The sequence below is a fragment of the Sceloporus occidentalis genome, unplaced genomic scaffold (genome assembly GCF_023333645.1).
Source record: "Sceloporus occidentalis isolate IW3139 unplaced genomic scaffold, rSceOcc1.0.p SCAF_24, whole genome shotgun sequence".
NCBI lineage: Eukaryota > Metazoa > Chordata > Lepidosauria > Squamata > Phrynosomatidae > Sceloporus > Sceloporus occidentalis.
This window is the reverse complement of record NW_028317004.1, coordinates 14,585,001-14,601,355: the sequence shown is the minus strand read 5'-3', so window position 1 is coordinate 14,601,355 and position 16,355 is coordinate 14,585,001.

Here is a 16,355-nt window from a genome sequence, read left to right as displayed (position 1 = left end):
TAAACATTGACATAGCATTACATATAGAGATATCATTAAACATGGACACAGCATTAATCATGGTCATAGCATTAAACGTGGACATAGCATTAAACATGGATATAGCATTAAACATGGACAAAACATTACACATGGATATAGCATTAAACATGGATATAGCATTCCACAAGGATATAGCATTAGAGATGGACATATGATTACACATGGAGAAAGCATTAAACATTGACATAGCATTAAACATGAGCATAAGATCACACATAGAGATAACATTAAACATGGAGATAGCATTAATCATGGTCATAGCATTAAACATGGATATAGCATTACACATAGAGATAACAGTAAACATGGACATATCATTAGACATGGACATAGCATGAAACATGTACATAGCATTAAACATAGATATAGCATTAAAAATGCACATAGCATAAAACATTAACATAGCATTACGCATGGATATAGCATTAAACATGGACATAGCATTAAACATGGATATAGGATTACACATGGACACAGCATTAAACATGGATATAGCATTAAACATGGATATAGCATTAAACATGGATATAGGATTACACATGGACACAGCATTAAACATGGATATAGCATTAAACATGGATATAGCATTAAACATGGATATATCATTAAACATGGACATAGCAGTAAATATGGATATAGCATTAAACATGGAGATAGCATTAAAAATAGATATAGCATTACACATAGAGATAACAGTAAACATGGACATAGCATAAAACTTTGAAATAGCATTAAACATAAATAGCATTAAACATGGATACAGCATGAAACATTGACATAGCATTAAACATAGATATTGCATTAAAAATGCACATAGCATAAAACATGAACATAGCATTACACATGGATATAGAATTAAACATGCACATAGCATTACACATGGACATATCATTAAGCATGGATATAGCATTACACATGGACATATCATTAAGCATGGACATAGCATTAAACATGCACATAGAATTAAACATGGATATAGCATTTAACATGGACATAGCAATACACATGGAAATAGTATTAACCATGGATATAGCATTAAACATGGACATAGCATTACACATGGTCATAGCATAGAATTAAAGATGGACATAGCATTAAACATGGATATAGCATTAAATGTGAATATTGCATTGAACGTGGACATAGCATTAAACATGGACATAGAATTACACATAGATATGGTATTAAACATGGACATAGTGTTCCACATGGATATAGCATTATACATGGACATAGTATTACAGATGGATATAGCATTACACATAGAAACAGCATTAAACAAGTACATTGCATTACTAATGGAGATATTATTAAACATGGAGATAGCATAAGTTATGGACATAGCATTAAGCTTGACAAAGGCCCTGTTTGGCCGAAACATTGCCTTTTTTGTTTTCCTTTCCCTGAATAAAGTAAGCTAAGGATTTGAAGCTGCTTGGAGTGCTGTGATTCTTTTCTGTGTTCTGTAAGCTTACATTCTATGACAGATGGTAAATATATATATATATATATATATATATATATATATAGAAATAGAATGAAAAAGTGAGTTTTCTATCCGCAGGGCTTATAGACACCTTCTCTATTATATTGTAGCAAGTTTAGACTCTAATAAAGACGGTCGATACAGAGATAATATGAAGAAAAAAGGTACCTAGCGGTAGAGTTTACAGATATCTGTCCTATTACACTGTACCATACTTAGTGAAAATCAAGCCAAGTATCCTTCATAGGGGGGATTCCTTCATGACCCCAGATATGGCGATCAGTTTTCTTCTTTGATCAGTCGCCTGATGAATTTACCTGTATATTTCTGTACATGGAATCAGATCCCTGTATGCAGAGCTTAAACATACCCTAAATGTCCCTGTCCTAAGCTTATATTATAAGCTGGATGGTGTATAAGGATATAGTCAGGAGAATAAAAAGGTACTTACCGGAAGAGGTTACAGGGATCTGTCATGTTACACGGTGTCATACTTGGTGAAACTCCAGCCAATTATCTTTCTTAGGAGGAAAAAGTCTTTCCTGACCCCAGATACAGTATTATGATCAGCTTTCTTCCTTGATTAGCCTGATTGTACAAAGCTTAAATTCAAAGATGGATGGTATCATTTCTCCAGATACAGTATAGAGAAATTATGTCCTTGCAAACAGAGCATTAGCCTTGGCCCTTTGAAGTCTGCAAAGCTTACATTCTAAGATAAATAGTAGATAAAGATAATAATTTATACTATCTTCCTTCATTGCCTCCCCATAACTTCATATTTTATCACATTTCATTGACTCACATCTATAAACTGAACAATAGACCAAACTAAACCTTAATAACCAAAAGCAATTCTGATCTCAGCAACCTCTAACTCTAACCTCAATCACAAAACTATAACATCCAACCACAAATTTAAACTCAAAATATATCTTTCAGCACTGTTGAACAGGCACTGGCCATACTCCTACAGATTTTTGTACTTAATAGGTTCTATCTTTACAATGTCTTATTCCCTCCCATGTGAACAGTTTTAAGAATGAAATCCTTGCTGTGATAATTTCCTTTGTGGGTTGGTTCTTCAGAGGTTCATGTTTCTCTGTTGAGAGTCCAGAAGATATTCCTCAACACAATTTTGTGAGCAGCATCTTCTGTATGGAATGCACAGCAGTCTGATTTGTTTATGCTGGCTGCTCTGGGAGACAACTTTCTCTTGTGATGTCATTGTGTCAAAGTATGGCAAGTATACATTTAAAGGGATACACACACATATAATAGAAATTGTAGGGTTTAATCACAGATTACAAAGACATTTTCTCTTTTTCTCCTGGCTAGATTGATCTAATTTTCTATTGGAAAGTGGGCCTGTCATTGCATTTGAACAAAATGCCACCATCATACTTCATTTTTCATCTTAAATTATATATCATCCCATCTCCTTGGTTAGCATACTAAATATATTTGACAGCTCCTTCATGATTAACCAAATGGTGTCTATTCAAGAGAACTCTCATACCTGGTTCACCATATAACAATGACCCTGTTAAGATCTCAGTTTAAATGGTCATTGTCAGCTGAGATAAGAAAATGCTATGGGCACAGAATGATGCAGAAAAATGTTAGACAAACTGACTGCAATTAATTATGCAGTTAAAGTATGTAAATAGTGTTCTTATCACCATAGCAACCAATGGAATGGTCCCATCAGCAGGAAAGGTTCATTGGTTGAAGCTCAAATCTTGACAAGCTTTTGCACCAGAATGTGTCAAAACGCCACTTTCAGGGTTACAGTAACACCTCAAAAGAAGCAGAAAGCAGAAGCTTCAAAGTAATTTGCCCGACTAGCAAAAATATTTACGTTTCATTCATAAAATGCACAATGCCACCTTATTTCAAATTACAAAGCTCAAGTAACAGGGAAAAAAAACCTGACGTTTGACACCCCCTCCCCCACTGAACTGAAAGATGCATGACCCTCAATTTACATCTTTAAGAATATTCTAGAGAGTATTATTGCTTTGTTTGCTAAAGGATTTGTGGTTATCGTGAAACGGTTAACTTTGGCTAGCAAAATAACAATATGGTGTCATTTACTTTATCACTATTTACAGGTACCTCTCCTATTATGTTTGGAAGCTTACATTCTAATAAGTTTGGAATATACAGATAAAACATAGAGAAACAAGCTCCCTGACTGCAGAGTTTATGGGTACCTGTCCTATTACGCTCTGCCAAGCCTACATTCTAAGATGCTATATACAGATACAGTATGTAAAAATAAGGTACATACAGGGAGAAAAAAATTCCTTCCTGATCCTAGATACAGTGATTGGTTTTCTTCCTAGATCAGCCGTTTTATGGGTTAACCTGGACATTTCTGTAAAATGTGCCCTATTAAACTCTACCAACTTTCATTCTATACTGGATGGTGTATACAGTCCCAGTATAGAAAAAGTGAGGTCCCTATCCGCACAGCTTAAAGATGCCTTCTCTATTACATTGTATCAAGCTTACACTCTAATAAAGATGTACACAGATATAATATGTAGAAAAAAATGTTTACAGGTATCTGTCCTAGTACACTGTGCCATACTTAGTGAAGGATGTATCCTCAACCACCTCTTTTAGCATTTAGAAATCAACTCAACCTTAAAGGAACATTCTATTCTTCAAAACGTTATTTTTATTCGTAATGTATGTTAGAATCCATTTTGCACAACGTATTTTACTACATGCAAATTGGTGCATACATTCTTTAGTTACTGGAGAAAATCTTCATTTTAATATATTATTTATCTCCTCCCACAGCTGCCTTTAGTGAAATCAGGAATTGTAAGCAGTAATCATACTTTTTGCACATACCCAGTAGCAGCATCCAATAACATTTATTCCAGCAAAATATCAGTATTCAGTTCACCATATATGTTATTGGCTATTTCAGCTCCCATTGGATGAGTTCTAGAACTCCAGTTCTGGGAGTTCCACTGAGTATCTGTAAGAAACATATTGCAGTACACTTCCTTTTTCAGGAGAGGCAGCTGGAGGATGATTTGTATTTTCTTACGCCGGTAACAAAAGAATACCTACCTCGATTTGCAGACAGTAAATTTAGCAAGAAAAATAGGGCTGGGTGGACCTTTAAAGAAAATTTTCTGAATTGGAAATCAGTTCCTGAATGGACCAATACAGAAAATGGGACCAAGCTATGTAACATCCCTCAGTGTCATCCCACATCTGCAGGAATAAAACTTCTCTACATAACAAGACATTGTTTACACAGGCACTCCACTACCGAAACCACATTTACTCCAACTCTTTCAGTCAAAACAGTCCCTCCAGAACCTTGAAAGTGATGTCACCAGATGAACCATCCAATCCCAGCAAAATGTAAAACAACAAAAAAGTCCAAAAAAGAATAAGATAACTAAAATAAAAAATAAAGTGCATTATTTGGAGCAAGTGCTAAAATTAGCGCTTTATCTTCTCAAAAATCCCAACATAGAAAGAGTTAAAATAAAAGCATTTCAAATACCCAAGGGGTGTCTAATTTAATAAAAAATGAATGGTTTGATGGGGTAAATTGGAATGGCCGGGCTCAAAGTTAGGGCATAGGCACATACTGACCAAAATGGGGAAAAAAGAGAACTTCCCAAATGTGGTATTTTAAATCCCAAGGGATGTCTTGTTTTCAAAAATATATGGTTTGATTGGGTAAACTGAATTATCCAGCTGCAAAGATGGCCCACTTAGGACAATAAAGTTCCAAGGTGAAAAATGCGCACTCCCCAAACAACCCGACAAACCCATGCATGTGGGGTATCAATGAACCCAGGAGATGTTGCTGAACACATATTGGGGTGTTGTTTGGTAGTGACGCATACCAGGAGCTATGAATTAATTCCTGTAGTACAATTTGTGTGAAAAAAATAGAAAGAAAAAATACCACCACAAACTTTGGCAAAGGCCAGCATTTGAAATACCTTTGGGTGTCTAGTTTTCAAAAATATATGGTTTTATGGGGTAAATTGAAGTAGCCGGCTTCAAAGATGTTCCAAAGAGGAGATAGAGGCAGAATGACCAAATGCTAAAAGTCTGTGTTGAAAACCTGAATTACGCATGTCCCAAAAGTAGTCTTTTACCAGCCAAACAATCTGACAAACCTATGCATGTGGGGTATCACCATACTCAGGAGATGTTGCTGAACACATATTGGGGGGTTTGACAGTGACATGTACCAGGACCTGTGTATTTATAACTAAATTACAATTTGTGAGAATTAAAAAAAAAAAAATTACTATTACAAAGTTTGACAAAGTGTGGTTGTATAATTAGTGCATGGAAAGGGTTAAAATACCAGCATTTGACATACCCTGAGGTGTCTAGTTTTTAAAAATATATGGTTTGATGGGATTAAATTGAGTTTAACCGGCTTGAAGGATGTTCCAAAGAGGAGATGGAGGCAGAATGACCAGATCTGGAAAGAAAGGTTTGGAAATCATAAAACGCTACTTGTAGTTATTGCCCTATAACTTACAAAAAAAAAGCAAAAAAAAACAAACCATAAAAACGTTGGGTATTTCTTAACTCAGGACAAATAGTAGAATCTATTTAGTTAGTTGTTTTACTTCCTTTTATAGGTGAGTAACAATTTTTTCAAATAAAAGTCATAAAAGGTGGGATTTTTTCTCTCAATCATATTTATTGATTTTTGGTATAATAAAAGAAATAACATGTTACACATATTACATAAACAAACAAAAACACAACAACAGAGTCATAAGCGTATAATCTTGCTTTTAGTTTAGTCAGGGGAAAAAACCAAAAACACGGTACCTATGAAGCCGGGTATACGGTTAGCCCCAATTCAAGTATTTCAGAATTCTTGTGGGATTTTTATTTATTTACAACACCACCAAATATGTTTATAATCACCTTTTTCCATATTACACCTCCAACATTTATACGATGCATTTGGGTACATGATTTTCAACTTTGTGGGTGTCAAATACCATCGATGTATAAGTTTAAAATAGTTTTCCCTAATTGTTATGGAATATATAATATCGTACGTTCGCTTTATTGCTGTATACCAATCTTGTTGTGAAATCTCTGACCTTAAATCTCTTGACCATCTAGCCAGAAATATTTCTGGTGTAATCTCATCTATATTTCTAATCACTTCAAGGGATTTAGAGATAGCTTTTTTTATACTGCACTTATTGAATATACCTTCAAGTTTCGTCTGAATGTCTCTGTTAGCCTTATATCGTGCTTGATTTAGAAATGATTTTATTCTTAAGTACGTAAATATTTCCAAGGTAGATAGATTGTATTCTAAAACTAATTGGTTAAAAGATTTTATTTTATCTTCTTGTATAATATCTTTTACTACTGTAATTTCTGCACTTTTCCACTTTTTAAGATTCATATTTTCCATGAGAGTGAGATCCACATTATCTAAAATCTTATTCTGAAGGTTGAGGTTTTTTTTAATCCTTTTCCATTCCCCCAAAATATCTCTAATTATATAATTTTTTGTTTCCCTTAGTTCACATTCCATCATTTTATCAAATTGCCACATATACGAAGGTAAGTTTTCATTCTTTGCCATACATTTTTCTAACTTGAACCAGGGTTGATCATTATTTATTTGAAGTTGCATATTGTATATATGAATTAGAAGACATGCTTCATATGCACTTTTAACTCTGGGGTAGTTTAAACCTCCTCCATTCGTTTTTTTTTGTGAAATATTGTATTCCTAACCTCAGACGTTTACCATTGTTAATAAATTTATTAAAACTAAATCATACTGATCCAAGGACCATATCCTCAACTTTCGCTGTAATTTTTAATCCTAGATAGTTTAGGTCTGATACTTTCCATCTAAAGTTATAATCCTGTCAAATTATTTTTTTAATTTGTGTTTTAATGTTTAATGGTAAGATTACTGATTTTTCTGTATTTAATTTATAATTGGAAATTATTCTAGCCTTGGTGCATGAATAATTATAATTTTAATAAAGACAGGAGGCGAGTATTTTGCATTACTTCCTTTACTTCTCACAGTAGCAGCAAAGAAAGAGTTAACGTCATAAGTGGAACAACCAATAGAAAACGTTATATAAGAGGTATATAAACCCCTAAACCATCCTCCTCTTCCTCTTTCGTCGCTGTGAACCGGACTGAAGAAACGTCCATCAAACTCGACGACCAACGCAGGACACCGAACAGAACTGGAACCGGGACCAGCATCCTCCAAGAACTAGCAACATCAGGAGCCAACGGAGCTCAAAACACGAGTAGCCGAATCTCTAACCCATAGCGGAGAGTTCACGCTGAAAAGAAAGAGAGAAACGTAACAGGACCATATTCCGAAAACACAGGATAAAATCCCCAAACAGCGAGGAGCCCCCAACAGACCCTCCAATAATCAGCAAAAGTGAGCGGACAAAATCACCGAGAACATGCGTAATGAACCAAACAACTTACCCAAGAAGGGGAGGGATGGGAGGGAAAATACTCGCCTCCTGTCTTTATTAAAATTATAATTATTCATGCACCAAGGCTAGAATAATTTCCAATTTTAAGGCAAGACAGGAGGCTTCCTATTTTGCATTTTTAACGCCAGTAATCAAAGCCACCGCCGCGGAAGATATCGGGCGAAAGTAAAATTCCCGGAAAGTGGAAGCCCGGGACCAATCCGCCGCCTTGAGAATATCATCCAGCGCAGCCCCCGACCGTAGGGCACAAGAAGCAGCGGCCCCCCGAACCGAATGTGCCCCAAAACTGGCATCCACTCCAGCTAGAGATAGGAGCCAACGCACCCAACGAGCTAAAGTCGGGGAGGAGACGGCCTTAAACGGCTTAACATAAGAAATGAGAAGCTGGGACACCGAAGGAGGACGTACCATAGCAGAGCGAGACAAGTACGACCGCACACAGCTGGCCACACAGATCTTAGGATCATCAAGGAAATAAGGATAGGAGATAGACGAGGAAAAGGTCTTAGTCCTCCTATGGACCTGGAACACCAAGCCCTCCGGGGAGAAGGAAATGGCGTGAGTATCGAGAGCCTTGACATCCGAGACCCTACGAAAAGAAAGAAGACACAGCAGGAAGGTAAGTTTCGCGGACAATTGACGCAGGGAAAGAGACTCGTTGTCCGGCCAGGAACGCAGAAAATCGAGCACCACCGCAACATCCCACAACGAAGAATAGCGAATTGCTGGGGGACGAGACAAACGAATGCCGCGGAGCAAGCGACAAACCAGAGGAGCTCTGCCGACCGGCTCACCGGAAATGCCCACATGACCACCAGAAATGGCCGACCGGAAAACATTAATGGTACGGTAAGATTTTCCCGAAGAAAACATCTCCGCCAAAAAATTGAGAACAAAATCTAAAGGGGCAGAATGGGGATCCACTTGCCATCCCACACACCAAGCAGCCCAACTTCGCCAAGCTGCCCGGTACGACTTTCGGGTACCTGGAGCCCAAGATTCGCGCAGCAAGGATTGAGCCGCGTCCGATAGACCCGAGCCCGCTCCGGGTCTCCCGAGATCGTCCATGCCACCAGGAGAAGACGACCCTCCTGGATGAGAGGATGAAGCTGGCCGTCCGAGCCCGATAGGAGAGAAGGAAAGGACGGAAGAGCCAGAGGGTCCCGCACTGACAGTTGTAACAGAGCCGGGAACCACGGCTGCGCATGCCAAAGGGGGGTCACCAGGACCAGATAGCCGCCGCCGCTGCGACGTAAATGGTGGATGACCCTTGGAATAAGGGCGAAAGGGGGGAATGCGTACGCACCCCGGGGCGGCCACACCTGCATGAAGGCGTCCGTCGCCAGAGCCTCCGGATCCGGAAGCCAGCTGTAGAAGTCTTTCGTCTGACGATTCGTCCTGGACGCAAACAAGTCCAGATGAAACGGGCCCCTCCGATGATGGAGATCCCGGAAGACTTGACCGTGAAGCTTCCAGTCGCTCGCATCCCGCCAATGTCTGGAGAACCAATCTGCCAGAAGATTCTCGACGCCCGGGAGATACTCTGCCTGTAGGGTAATATTGCGAGCCAGGCAAAATTCGAATATGTCCTTCGTGACTTCCGTGAGGCGCTTGGAGCGAGTGCCGCCCAAGCGATTGATATAGCGGACTGCCGAGAAGTTGTCCATCCGCAGGAGCAGACAACAGTCCGAGCGGTCTCTGGCCAGGCTCCGGATCGCGAAGGAACCCGCAATCAGCTCCAGGCAATTGATATGGAGCGAGCGCTCCTCCGGAGACCAACGACCTCCGGTCGCAGCTGCGTCGGAGGCGGCGCCCCATCCCAGCAGACTGGCATCGGATTCGAGAACGAAGTCCGGTAGGGAACCGAAAATCGCCCGACCGTTCCATGCCTCCATGTGGCGAAGCCACCAGAGTAGCTCCTGGCGCACCTCCTGCGTCAGCCGGATCACCTGGTCGTAGGAAGGAAGTTTCCGTAAGTGGTGGGCTTTGAGGCGCTGAAGCGCCCGATAATGGAGAGGAGCGGGGAAAATCGCCTGAATGGAAGCCGAGAGAAGTCCCACCACCCGGGCCAGGAGACGAAGGGAGCAAAAATCGCGGCGGAGAAGAGACCGAATTTCCTTCCGAATGGAGACTATTTTGGTCCTCGGCAGGCGAAGCATAGCTGCCTGCGAGTCTATCTCGAAACCCAGAAAAAGAATACGCTGACTCGGGATAAGCTCCGACTTTTGGGTGTTTACGATAAAGCCGAGCTCGTGAAGGGTCTGAACGACGAAGGCCGTCTGCGAGAGCAGAGACTCCCGGCAACTCGAAAAGAGCAGAATGTCGTCCAGGTAAATTATGCACCGGACGCCCCTCGATCTGAAGAAAGCCATGACCGGCTTCAGGAGCTTGGTAAAGCACCATGGGGCCGAACTGAGGCCGAACGGAAGGGCCTTGAACTGCCAAATCTGTCTGCCCCAGCGGAATTGGAGAAAACGCCTGTGGTCCGGGTGGATGGGGACAGAAAGGTAAGCGTCTGTGAGGTCTAACCGGGTGAACCAGTCGCCTTCCGACATAAGGTCTCTGAGAAGATGGATGCCCTCCATCTTGAAGTGGCGATAAACCACGAAGGCATTGAGGGACCGCAGGTTTATCACCGGACGGAAGTCGCCTGTGCGTTTGCGCACCAGGAAAATGGAGCTGAGGAAGCCTATGGGACCGAGGGCTCTTTGAATGGCTCCTTTGTCGCGCAGGGCCCGGAGCTCCTTCTCTATTAGCGCCTGATCGGCCACGGATCGGAAAGCAGGACGAGGTCTGCGAATCTGAAAGGGGGGAGAGACAAAATCTATCTGGAAACCCTGGACCGTTTGGAGGATCCACGGGTCGGACGAAATCCACTCCCAGTTGTGGAAAAAACGGGATATACGGCCCCCAACCCGCGGAGGGAAAAAAGGACAAGAAACAGTTGGACTTACCAAAGCCGGAACATCCTCTGGGGAATCCCTGAGCACCTCTGCCTCTGTAACCTCCACGGGAATTGAAGGGCCTCTGGTGATAGGGTGGTCTGTATGAAGACTGTGGCTGAGGGAAATTCCGGGGACCTTGGGATGAAGTACGGCTGGCGGCCCGGCCCCGCGGTCGTCCAGCCCTCCCGGAAAAATGAAGGTTCGGTTGGAAAACCTTCTTCATGGAGAGCTTCGCCTTGTTCCATGACGTCATGAGAGACACGTGGCGATTAAGTTCTTTCACAAACGCATCCCCAAAAAGCAAGCCGTTAGCAGCTGCTCCTAGATCCTTAGTGCCTAATTCGGCTAAACGGGGGTCCATGCGCAGCAAAGCCGCCTTGCGCCGCTCCGTGGCGATAGAGACGTTGGCGTTCCCCAGGAGACAAACCACGCGAAGGGCCCAGTCGCGTATAACTTTGGGATCTAGGGGAGAATTTTGCAAAAATGCCCTGTCTGCCAGGGAGAGAATTTGGGTAACCGGCCCAACTAAATCTAGGACTTTGTCCTGAGCGGACTTTAAGCCTTGCTCCAAACCCCGTCTAGGGTCTTTATTCTGTGCCGATAGGAGAGCGACCACATTGGGATCAAACTCTGGGGTAAGGGCCACTTTGTCCGGAATACAAGGTCGGGGGCATTCGGCTCTGAGTTTGTTACGAACCTCCTTAGGGAGCGGCTTCCTGAGCCATTTATGGAGGTACAGAGCGATATGCTCAGGGGGAGCCCATTCAGTGGCCCTAGGGTGGCGCATAGTGGTGGGATCGAACATAGAAGACCCAGTAGGGTCCAGGACCGGGAGGTCAGTGGACGTGGACGCTGAATGTGATTGAGGGAGATCGGCAAGGTGGGGCTCATCCACCAAATACTCACGGACGAACCCCGGAGTCAAGTTCTCTGGACGAGGCCAGATTTACTGATACATCAGACCCAATGGAGGAGTCTGCCCGCCATTCGTCCACTATGGATAGTGGGTCATTAGGAGTGCCAGAGGTTTTAGGGCGTTTAGCGGGTGCCTTGCCCTTGCCCGCAGATACACTGCTGCCCTTCCAGGGGCGTTTAGAGCCGGAAGCCTCGCCTTCTGATCTATTAGAATCGGAGTCTGAAGGGGCATTAGTAGGGCCGGACTGGACAGGGGGTTGCCCTTGGTTGGGTAGATTTGCGGACATTTTTGAAAAGAATGACTCTACAGAGGTAGAGAATTTTGATTCCAACCAAGCCATAAAGGCATCTTGGGATGGTATGTTTTCTTGAGACATTATGTCTGTAGAGAAAAGAGAGGGCAGTGTAAGGGCAGTTAAAGAAAATCAAAAGGCACTATAACATGCATCTATATATGATATAACATCCACAGGGGCTCATCCTGGGATCAATGGCCGATTGTAAAATCCCTCAATAGCCCTAAGGGCACTCCTAGCATAGAGTTATGCAATAACTGTCCCTGAAAGGAAAGAAAAACCAGAAAACGAAAAAATATAAGCAGCTCACCCGAAGAGGGGAGCAAACGGAAACTAGAAAATCACTAAACGGAAAGAAAACAAGTAAAAAAAAAATGAGGCAAACGGGAAAAAACGGCGACCGGGACTCACCGGGAACAAGATAGACCCAGCCGCAATAAAGAGAAAATAGGCCGGCAACCCAGGAGCTCTATGGGAGCAGAAACATGGCCGCCGCACACGAGGAAAGGGAGAGGAAAGATGGCGGCGAAATCCCGTTACGCGAGATTTCACCGCTCAGCGAAAATGGCGGCGAAACCTCTGAGAGGCAGAGAAAGCCCGCGAAACGCGAGCGGACCTGAAGAGGGACCGGCAGAGAAGAAAACGGGGAACCAGAAAGGTAAGACAAGCGGAGACAGAGGGGAGAAAGCGGTGAAACGCCGAGGAAATAACTCGGCAGAGGCAAACGAGGGAAGGTGGGAGGGGAACACCGGGGGGTGAAACGGGGAAGCCCGGGAACCGAGAAGTCCCAGAGACCCGGAGTACGGGTGAAAAAGGGGGGTTAAAGACCTCCCCAGGCCAAAACGAAAAAGTCCGTAGGAACGGGCAAAAAACACCCTGGAAATCGCGACACAGAGACTAACAGCAAATCAATAGATAAATTTAAATAAATATAAATCAATTGAAATGAACGATATATATATATGCCAAATAGCAGTATACTGACAAAAGGAAGAGGACTGACCTGCAGCTACGGTGAGCAGCAAAGAAAGAGGAAGAGGAGGATGGTTTAGGGGTTTATATACCTCTTATATAACGTTTTCTATTGGTTGTTCCACTTATGATGTTAACTCTTTCTTTGCTGCTACTGTGAGAAGTAAAGGAAGTAATGCAAAATAGGAAGCCTCCTGTCTTGCCTTAAAATTGGAAACATCTGAATAGTTTTTTATCGTTGACATTAAATTCCTAATTGATTTTTCTTGGTCCTCTACTGTTATGAGGACATCATCAGCATACATGCATATTTTTAATTCTTCCTGTAAGAATCTAAGCCCTTTAATCTTCTCATTGTTTCTTATAGCTATAGCTAGAATCTCTATAGATATTTTATATAGCATAGGTGATAAAGGGCAGCCTTGGCGTGTCCCATATTTCAGATTAAACCACTCTGCTTTAATGTTTTGACCAATTGTTCTTGCTGTAGGATTAGAATACAGAGCCTGAATTTCTGACAAAACTTGGCCTTTAATTCTTTAGGCACATAATGATTGGAACATAAAGTCCAAGTTTACCCGGTCAAAGGCCTTTTCTGCATCGAGTGCTAGTAAACACAATGATTTATTTTCTAGATTTACAAAATCCAGAATATCAATAGTACGCCTGATATTATTGTATGCCTGTTTTTCGGAAATAAATCCTATCTGATCCGGGTGGATTATAGTTGTTATCACCAAATGTCAATCTCTCTGCCCAAATTGCTGCATAAATCTTCATATCTACATTAATGAGAGAAATGGGTCTATAACTTCTAACATCCTCTGCAGTTATATTATTCTTGAGTATTGGGAGTATATTAGCTCTTAAAAGTTCTTCCGGAGCTGTCCCTTGTGTACTAATTTCATTAAACATATCTGTTAATATTTTGCTAATGTTCCCTGTCAAATTTTTATAGAAATCACCACTAAACCCATCTGGTCCAGGGCTTTTTTGATTTTTAAGATTTTGTATAGCTTTAATCACTTCTACTTCTTCAATAGGTCTGTTAAATACTGTTAATTGGTCCTTATTAATCTTTGGGATAGGTAACTCCTTTAACCCCTTAACGACAATTGCCGGTCCTGGCACGACACGGAAAAGCATGTGCTTTACGACAATTGACGTGCCAGGACCGGCACGTCTTTAAACGGGTGCAGAAAGCGATCTGTTTTCGCTTTCTGCACCCAAAAAACCTTGCTGAATGCCTCGACCTCGAGGCATTCAGCAACGCCGCGATCGGAACGAAGGGGCCATCTCTGTCCCCTCCACGGGGCGTCAACATCCGCCATACTTTGTATGGCGGCGGACGCCCGTTTTAAAAGCGTTTAAAAACTTAAATGGTGTCGCTGGAATGCCTCGATCAGGAGGCATCCAGCGACACCAAACACTTACCTTTCGATGGGCTGTGACCGCTCCGGAGAGCGGTCACAGCCGCAGCTGCCGATGATCTTCGCCATCAAGCAAGATGGCCGCTGCCCTGTAACAGGAACCAACAAATTTTAAAAGTTCGCTAGATGGTCCAGACCATCTAGAGAACTTTGGCTCCACTTGCAGGTTGAATACAGGTACTGCATTCACCATGCAAGTCAATGGAACCCAGCTTTCTAATCACAGTGTGATTAGTAAAAATAAATTAAAAAATAAAATAAAATTAAAAATAATTAGAAAAAAATAGTAAAAAACTAGTAAAATGTAAAAATCATTTCCCACTGATGTCACTATCAGGGGAACCTCCAAGTTGAAAAAAAAGTAAAATTTTTTTTTTAAAAAAGACAAAAAAAATATATATATATATAAAAAATATATTTTTGTGAGCAAGTCCTAAAATTAGCATATTAGCTTAAAACAATTCTCGCATGGAAAGAGTTCAAATACTGGCATATTAAATGCCCATGGGGTGTCTACTTTTAAAAAAGGTATGATTTGATGGGGTAAATTGAATTGGCCAGGTTCAACAACGTCCCAATTAACACCGGGGGAAGGATGGCCACACACCTAATTTCCAATTAGAAAAATGCACACGTACCAAATGTGGCCTTTTAGTTCCCACAAAAATGACACACCCATGCATGTGGGATATCACTGCATTCAGGAGATGTTGCTGAACACATTATGGGGTGTCGTGTGACAGCGGCATATACCAGGAGCTGTAAATTCATACATAAAGTAGGTGTGTGGGGGAAAAATACACACACAAAAATACTACTGCAAACTTTGAAAACATGCTGGTGGTAAAATGTGTGCATGCAAAGAGTTAAAATACCAGCATTTAAAATACCCTGTGGTGTCTAGTTTTGAAAAATATATGGTTTTGTTGGGCACACTGAAATGGCCCGGCTCAAAGATGTACGAAATAGGGCATGGGCAGTGGATCCCCAAATGCCAAAGTTCAACATTGAAAAATGCGCATGCCCCAAATGTGGCCCTTTTGCCCCCAAACGGCCAGGCAAAATCATTCATGTGAGGTATCGCTGTACTCAGGAGATGTTGCTGAACACATATTGGGGTGTTTTGTGATAGTGACATATACGAGAACTTTTTAATTCATACCTGAAGTAAAATGTGTGTGGAAAACCAAATGCAAAAAAATGACTACCACAAAGTTTGACAAAGACTGGTGGTAGATATGGTGCATGGAAAGAGTTAAAATACTAGCATTTGAAATACCCTGGGGTGTCTAGTTTTCAAAAATATATGGTTTTGTTGGGCACACTGAAATGGCCCGGCTCAAAGATGTACCAAATAGGGCATGGGCAGTGGATCCCCAAATGCCAAAGTTCAACATTGAAAAATGCGCATGCCCCAAATGTGGCCCTTTTGCCCCCAAACGGCCAGGCAAAATCATTCATGTGAGGTATCGCTGTACTCAGGAGATGTTGCTGAACACATATTGGGGTGTTTTGTGATAGTGACATAAACGAGAACCTTTTAATTCATACCTGAAGTAAAATGTGTGTGACAAAACAAATGCAAAAAAATGACTACCACAAAGTTTGACAAAGACTGGTGGTAGATATGGTGCATGGAAATAGTTAAAATACTAGCATTTGGAATACCCTGGGCTGTCTAGTTTTCAAAAATATATGATTTGATGGGGTAAATTGCATTGGCCGGGTTCAAAGATACCCGAAATGGCACATGGGGGGAAGAA